We start from the raw sequence: 8,179 nt of genomic DNA on the forward strand, positions 1-8,179 counted from the left end.
CTTATGAACTACCACTCTTAGTATTCAGGGAAGGCTGAAGAAGGGGACAATGACAGTACAACGGAAATTTGCATGGGTGGGCAGCCACCTACAACTCATGCCAGCCTGTAGGGCTGTCTGTGGGTATCAGGAAGGCTTGGAGACCCAGGGCTAACAAGGAGCCCTGCCTCTACCCAGTCATGTCCTGGGGAGGCCACACAACCTGAGAGTCTCCTCCTTATCCATGTGAGGAATCTGGGGCTGTTTCATGCCAGAAGGGGTCTTAGCACGTCCACAGCCAGCAAACTCAGGCCATGAGTGTCACTACTTCCCTCCTCCCGTCTCTCCACACCCCATCCCAGGGACCATGACTTGGTCCTTGTACTCTGCCATAATGAGCCCTGAGCACCCCATGGTCTTCCTCCACCCTGCTCTCTGCCTGGGCATGGGATGAAAGTGTTCTCCCATAATGAATTTCAACTTACAGGATGGGCATGGATCTGCCAAGGTCACACGGGAGCCAGAGGAGACAATGTAAAGGGCAGGCCCAATGGGCAGAAATGAGAGCATCTGGAAATGTGGAATGGGAGAGAAGTCTGGCCAGGAGGTCTTGAAAGCTGCACTGCCAAGTGGAGTCATGAGGGTCCTGAGCAGTAAATAAAATCCTGTGGCCAGAGGGTTTGGGAGGGCCCTCAAATGATCCTGTGGGACATAGGGTTGCTGTGGACCAAGGCAAGAGCATTGGGAATGGAGCGTGGGGTTGGGACCAAGAGTCTCAGCAGAGAGGGAAAGGGATTTATAGGTTCCAGTGCTTTCATGCAGGACATGGGGGCCACAGAGAGGTCCATGGAAAGAGGTGTCTAGGCTGGGCAGATAGAAGACAAGGTGATGAGACATTCCTGAAGACCAGGAACCCAGCAGAAAACATGAGTCTGTGGGGAGAGGAGGACATCGCTTTGCATGCATTGAATTTAGAAGCTGCCTGAAGGGCTGTGAAAATGGAACTTCATGTGCTCATTGAATAACCATGTGTTTGGCGCCCTCAGGTGCACTCAGAAGGTACATGGCTAGAACAGGTCTTCACAGATTCAGAGCCATTGTCTTGGGAGAGGTGACAGGCACATGGGAAGGAGATGGTTCGTATGGCATCTGCCATGCACACTGGGGCACTCGATACAAACCCAGGTGGTAAGGGAAGCACCAGAGCCATGGCAGTCTGACAGCAGAACTGCAGGCCAGGCACCGTGGCTCATGCCTGTAATCCCAGCACTTTGGGAGGCTGAGGCGGGCGGATCATGAGGTCAGGAGTTCGAGACCAGCCTGGCCAATATGGTGAAATCCCATCTCTACTAAAAATACACAAAGTAGCTGGGTGTGGTGGCACATGCCTGTAGTCCCAGCTACTTGGGAGGCTGAGGCAGGAGAATCGCTTGGACCCAGGAGGTAGAGGTTGCAGGGAGCTGAGGCTGTGCTACTGTACTCTAGCCTGAGCAACAGAGCCACACTGTGTCTCAAAAAAAAAAAAAAAAAAAAAAAAAAGTAGGCCGGGCGCGGTAGCTCAAGACTGTAATCCCAGCACTTTGGGAGGCCGAGACAGGCGGATCACGAGGTCAGGAGATTGAGACCATCCTGGCTAACACGGTGAAAGCCCATCTCTACTAAAAAAAAATACAAAAAACTAGCCGGGCGAGGTGGCGGGCGCCTGTAGTCCCAGCTACTCGGGAGGCTGAGGCAGGAGAATGGCGTGAATCTGGGAGGCGGAGCTTGCAGTGAGCTGAGATCCGGCCACTGCACTCCAGCCTGGGCGACAGAGCGAGACTCCGTCTCAAAAAAAAAAAAAAAAAAAAAAAAAAAAGTGGAGCTGTGGGCCCATGGCGGGGCCAGAGCTTTCCCTGGACCTACACAAAGAAAGAGAACTCATTGCTCATGGCTTGTTCCTTTCTTTACCCACCAGATGTCCAGGAACTTTACCATACTTTGGACACTTCCTACCTTACTGCCATTGTTCCAAGTACTAAATCCTCAAAGTTACCAATGAAGACATTTCTATTCTGTTTCCCTCCTAAAAGAAGAAAACTCTAAGGCCCAGAGAACTGCGACACACTGAATATTCAACTTCCAGTCTTGCTGGCACATGTTCAACAGGCCCTGTAGTTCCTTTGTGGTATAATTCCTCTCCTCCCTGAATATGGCCAGTATTTCTCTGGTGGAGAATATTGTGAATTAACCTAGTTAACCCTATGGTTGTGTAATGACACCATAATTGAGGTATAGAACACTTCCATTTCCCACCTCTCCTCCCAAATTCCCCTGTACTCCTCTGTGGTGGCTTTTGATAAATTGAAGTTATTTTACGAAATCCAATATATCAATTTTGTTCTTTAATGGGCTGTGTTTCCTTTTTCAGATACATTTGCCCACCACAAAGTCACTTATTAATTGAATCTTTATTCTTTTCACATTTCATATGTAAACCTGTGATTACTGTGAATGACTTTTTCCGTAGGGATAGCCAATGGACATGGCACCATGTGTTGAAAAGATCATTCTTCTTTTTTTTTCCTTTTCTCATCCTCTGACTCTCAAGACTGTTCTTTATTATATTTCTCTGACCTCTTTGCTTAAAATCAAGTGATTGTATATATGTTGATCTGTTTCTGGATTCTCCATTATGCTCCACTGATCTATGTAAGTGATTAATTTATTCACTTCTTTATCAAGACTGGGGTAAAATTATGTTAATCAGACAAGGCACTGAGATGACAGGAGACCAATTTGCAGCATTTTAAGATGGCATTTTTTTTTTTTTTGAGACAGGGTCTCACTATGTCACCCAGACTGGATTGCCATAGTGCAATCTCTGCTCACTGCAACCTCCGCCTCCTGGGTTCAAGCGATTCTCCTGCCTCAGCCTCCTGAGTAGCTGGGATTACAGGTGCCTGCCACCATGCCCAGCTAATTTTTGTAATTTTAGCAGAGACGAGGTTTCACCATATTGGTCGGGCTGGTCTTCAACTCCTGACGTCAAGGGATCCACCTGCCTTGGCCTCCCAAAGTGCTGAGAGCTGAGATTACAGGCGTGAACCACCATGCCCAGCCAAGATTGCGCTACATTTAAGATCTACTTCTGGATCGCCTTGATGTTACCTCAGGTGTGCACCTTGAGGTCACCCAGCCCAAAGCAGTGTATTTACTAAGGGGGCCCTTGACTTGGTTGGGCCTTGAAATTCAGTGTTTTCCTTTTTAGCCAGGAGAGATTGGGACATATGTTAGGGGCTTTCTGCCTACCTTCTTATTCCCCTACTCAATGCAGTCCAAGAATCTGACAAATGCCTGAAATGGAAGGAAAAACCAAACCAGGTGTTAGGGTCTCATCCTTCTACCTCCTTTCCCTGGGATATTGGCCACCCACATCCTGACTGCTTGCCATCGTGCATTCTAATTTTGTCACTTTGTTTTGTTCACCTCTTGGTCTCTTAGCAGCAACTCCGCCTAGACCTCCTTGTGCCCGGGTTTTCAGGCTCCTTCGCGCTATTAACAGCCAAACGCCCATAGGCAAAAATCAGATAACGAATTCTGGCTCACCACACCAGTTCACTTCCTTTTGCCATCTGCCCACTCAAATCCATGTTGCCTAGGCAGCTCTCTGAAGGTTTCATACAGATTAATTTTTAAAAATCTTATTTCCTTCTTAATCTGTTTTTCATGGGAGCACGAGTTTTCCACAAATCACTCCAACAGCCAGAAAAGGAAGTCTGGATCCCTGGTTTCAATGAGGTCTATGTACCGATGACTCCCATTATCTGTATACCCTTCTCTCTCACACTATATGTGAGTTAAAAACTGTACAACTAGTTGTCTTCTTAGCATCTGTACTTTTGTGTTTAAAAGGCAGCTGAGAGTTTGCATGTTTGAAACAGAATTATCTCCGCTTCAATAAACATACATTCTCCCTGTGTTCCCACTCACAGTAAAGGCCACTAACAGTTATTCCCTTGTTCAGGCCAGAAATCTCAGTGTTTTTTTGGATTTCTCTTTGCTAATGAAGCTAACTGCCCTCATCGTCTCTGTAGTCCTTCATCACCCCCTTCACGGCTCAGCTCAAACACCATCGCCACATAAAGTTCTTCCTAAAATAACACTTCTCATCCAGCTTGGTCCTTCATGCTACTTTATTTGTCATTACCCTCAACAGCCCCTGTAATTAGATTGTAAATAAATTATTAAGTAAATTTATTTATTTATTTGCTTATTGTCTGTTTCCTTCTGCGGAATATAATTTCTTTGATGAAAGGAATCTGCCTCTCTGATTCACTTCTGAATAAACATAGTCCAGGCTTGTTCTGGTGCATGTGATTTAATTATAACCTGATGAATGATGGGATGGATGAATAAATTCTAAGCTGATGAGAATTACGAGTACTCTAAACATGGTCACTAGCAACCATGGTTAACACAGAAGAACTCTTGCTTGATGCAAGGGCAAACACAAATTTAAAATGAGGCTTACTTCTGGTTGAAAAAAAGGGAAGAAATTTCCCTCCCTTCCCTTTTCTTGGAGTATTTACTTTAGAAAATTTGTCACTGTAAGTTCTTTTTCTGTCTCAAAATGCATGTAGGCTGAGTACAGTGGCTCACACCTATAATCCCAGCGCTTTGGGAGACTGAGGCAGGCGGATCGCTTGAGCCCAGGAGTTTGAGACCAGCCTGGGCAACAGGGAGACTCTGTCTCTACAAAAAATGCAAAAATTAGCTGGGTGTGGTGGTGCACACCTGTAGTCCCAGCTACTCAGGTGGCTGAGGCAGAAGGATCCATTGAGCTTGGGAGGTCAAGGATGCAGTAAGTCATGCTCGTGCCACTGCACTCCAGCCTAGGTGACACAGTGAGACCCTGCCTCAAAAAAAAAAAAAAAAAAAAAAAAAAAACAGAAACAAAACAAAACAAAACAACAACAACAACAACAGCTTTTAAGAAGCTAAATAAGCTTCTTGCCAACTTTATGACCCAGGGATGTCTTTCTCAAAGACCTAGGAGCCACAGGGGCACTGTCTCCCTTGATGTTTACATTTCATTGAAACATAAGAGCGCCCCTATCTCCCAGTTTCCATCGGGGTAGGAGTCTAACTCCACTGGGTGCCTTGCTCCCAGTTGCAAAACTACTTCCTGTCATAAAGATCAAAGTTTATTTTACTTTTGTATGAAACCATTACTAACACAGATGGATACCCCAATTACCAGGTGAATTTAGGCTGAACTATGTGCAATAAACGGTGCTATCAAGTTATCTTACTTGAAGACTAATTAAGGACTAATTACTCTTTATTTTTGAGAACATGTATGTAACAGATCGTATCTGCTTGGCTATATGAAAGGGTGAGGTTTCTTTCTGTCTCTGCAGTCTCTTAGTGGATCGCCTGTGATGCACATTACATTCTAGTTGAGTGCTTATTAAAACTATTTTATTTCTCAGCCGGGTGTTGGGGCTCACGGTGGTAATTCCAGCACTTTGGGAGGCTGAGGTAGGAGGATTGCTTGAGGCCAAGAGTTTGAAACCAGCCTGGCCAACGTGGCAAAACCCTCTCTGTACTAAAGAACACAAAACTTAGCCGGGTCTGGTGGTGCGTGCCTGTAATCCCAGCTACTTGGGAGTCTGAGGCACGAGAATTGCCTGAATCCAGGAGGTGAATGTTGCAGTGAGCCAAGATCGTGCCATTGTACTCCAACCTGGGTGACAGAGTGAGACCCTGTCTCACAAAATTAAATTAAAAATAAAAATGAAACTATTTTATTTCTTTTACCTTTGTGAAGAGGTTTTCTGAGTTGGGAGAATATTTTGTTTTTAATTATATATTTCCACAACACTGGCAAAGATAGAAAAAAAAATATTTGTCTTGAGATTACATAAATTTCAGACGTATTCTAAACATGCTCATTTGTCCCCAAAGCAATATTCCAAAGGGCTAGATAAACATGAGTCATATCCAACATAAATGAAGATGAAGTCACAATCAAAGATCTAGCTACATGAGCTGGAAGAGGGTTAGTTGTGTTTTATATTTTCCCACCCTTTTATGAGGAAAAATATAGTGGAATTATAGAATTAGTTTTCTCAATAGAAAGAAACACAATATAAAAAAATACATAATATGTATTGCTGGACAATCCCAAACTGCCACCTGCCTTTTTCTGAACAGAGTTACATTTTTCAGGTACATGTTTGATAGACCCATGGAGTTACAGATGAGGCCCCCAAGGGGCTTTCTCAAGTGACAATTGACACTGAATATCTTGATAAAGAGAATAGATTTTTCTTGTTCTGGGGGAAGATATGCAAATTAGGAGAGGGCTTAATTATAGACGATTGATACAAATTTGAATGCTCATGGGTAGTTGTTTCTAGGGAAAGAAAGAGAAAAATCTAGACTTGGAGTAGTTGCAAAAATGGGTACAATTTCCCATGCCTCCTGGTGTGTGTGGTCCTTTACAATGAGACTTTGTAGCTCCTCCCAAGATGAGTCCTACTTCTCTACCTCTTGAATCAGGTCTGGCTTTGTGACTTCCTTTGGCCAATACAGAGCCCCCAAAATGTCACTGTGTCATCTCAGAGCCTACGCTTCAAGAGGACAGGCATGATTCCCCCTCTCTCTCTGGGAACCATGCCCATGCCAAGCAATCCTCGGCTAGCCTGTTGGATGGCAGAGATGCACAGCCTCATTACTGCTGTCATAGAGTGGACCATCATCATCCTCCAGCCACGTAAGTGATGCCACTCAAGACAAGCAGCACCTGAGTGACCTGCTGCTTGGCTGCAGATGTGTGCATGAGCCCAGCTGAGATGCAGCTAAGTCAGAAATGGATTAGAAGAACAGCCTGACTGAGCCAGGCCCACAAAAGAATGAGCTAAAAAAATGGTTTATTTAAAGCAGCAAAGTTTTAGGGGTGGTTTGTATGTAGCAATATAACTAATAAAACAATGCATAGTCAAATACTTTTGACATCAGGATGCCTCTTGAATAAACTTCATATTCAAATTTATTTTCTAGCTGTCTTCATGATTTTGAAAGAGCTGTATTTCTCTTTTTTTTTTTTTTTTTTCCTGGAAGAGCTGTATTTCAAAAACCCATTCTGTTTACATGGAAAATTTAAACATTGCCGAAGATTTGCAGATACGTAATTTAAGAAAAGAGAAAATGTATTCTGCTGACTAGATCATGACGATAAATATAAACCTGCAAAATAACAGAAAAAATCACATCACAGCTCAGGCACAATCATTCCAGTCTAATATGAAGAAATCTGATGTTTCCCTTGCTCTCTTCTACACATGGGGATCACAAGGACCTGACTGAATCTCTGCCAAAGTCATATCCCAACAGCCATTATTTAGGTTGAAGGTTGATATTTTTCATATCAATGAAGGTTATTCCAGTTTCTGGAACAGTAAGCACCACAATTTTTCAGTGAAATAAATTGCCTGAATCCAGAGATAACACGTGAAGTTTATCTGCCACTGGCACAGGAGTCTGATGTGGCTCCACCATCCTGTGTGGCCTCAGAGCCCACTATATGCAGGTGGGATGAAAAACAGTGGAGACACAACCATGCCTTAACCACCCCGGCCTAGCAGTCACCCACAGGACTTGGTGTCTGGCAAGTGTGGCAGCCCATGGGTAGTGAGTCCTCAAAAGACCCCATCCAGATGCAAAGAGGATTGACACCTCTACGTGAAGGACAAACACATGTTTTTTGCCACATTCCACCAAATAGCATGTATTCATCTAAGTTTAATTTCACTATTTTTCTCGTGGAAAATTCTTTCCATTCATTGTAAATTGGTATTTAAATTTTTCTTTGTAAGTACCCATGATTATATAAAAATATCAGCCTTTGAAAAAGTGTATTTCAGGCCGGGTGCGGTGTCTCACGCCTGTAATCCCAGCACTTTGGGAGGCCGAGGTGGGCGGATCACTTGAGGTCAGGAGTTCGAGACCAGCCTGACCACCATGGTGAAGCCCCGTCTCAACTAAAAATACAAAAATTAGCCGGCCATGGTGGCGGGCACCTGTAATCCCAGCTACTCGGGAGGCTGAGGCAGGAGAATCGCTTGAACCCAGGAGGCAGAGGTTGCAGTGAGCCACAATGGTGCCACTGTACTCCAGCCTGGGTGACAGAGTGAGATTCCGTCTCAAAAAAAAAAAA

Source organism: Theropithecus gelada, chromosome 2, assembly GCF_003255815.1.
Source record: "Theropithecus gelada isolate Dixy chromosome 2, Tgel_1.0, whole genome shotgun sequence".
Classification (NCBI taxonomy): Eukaryota; Metazoa; Chordata; class Mammalia; order Primates; family Cercopithecidae; genus Theropithecus; species Theropithecus gelada.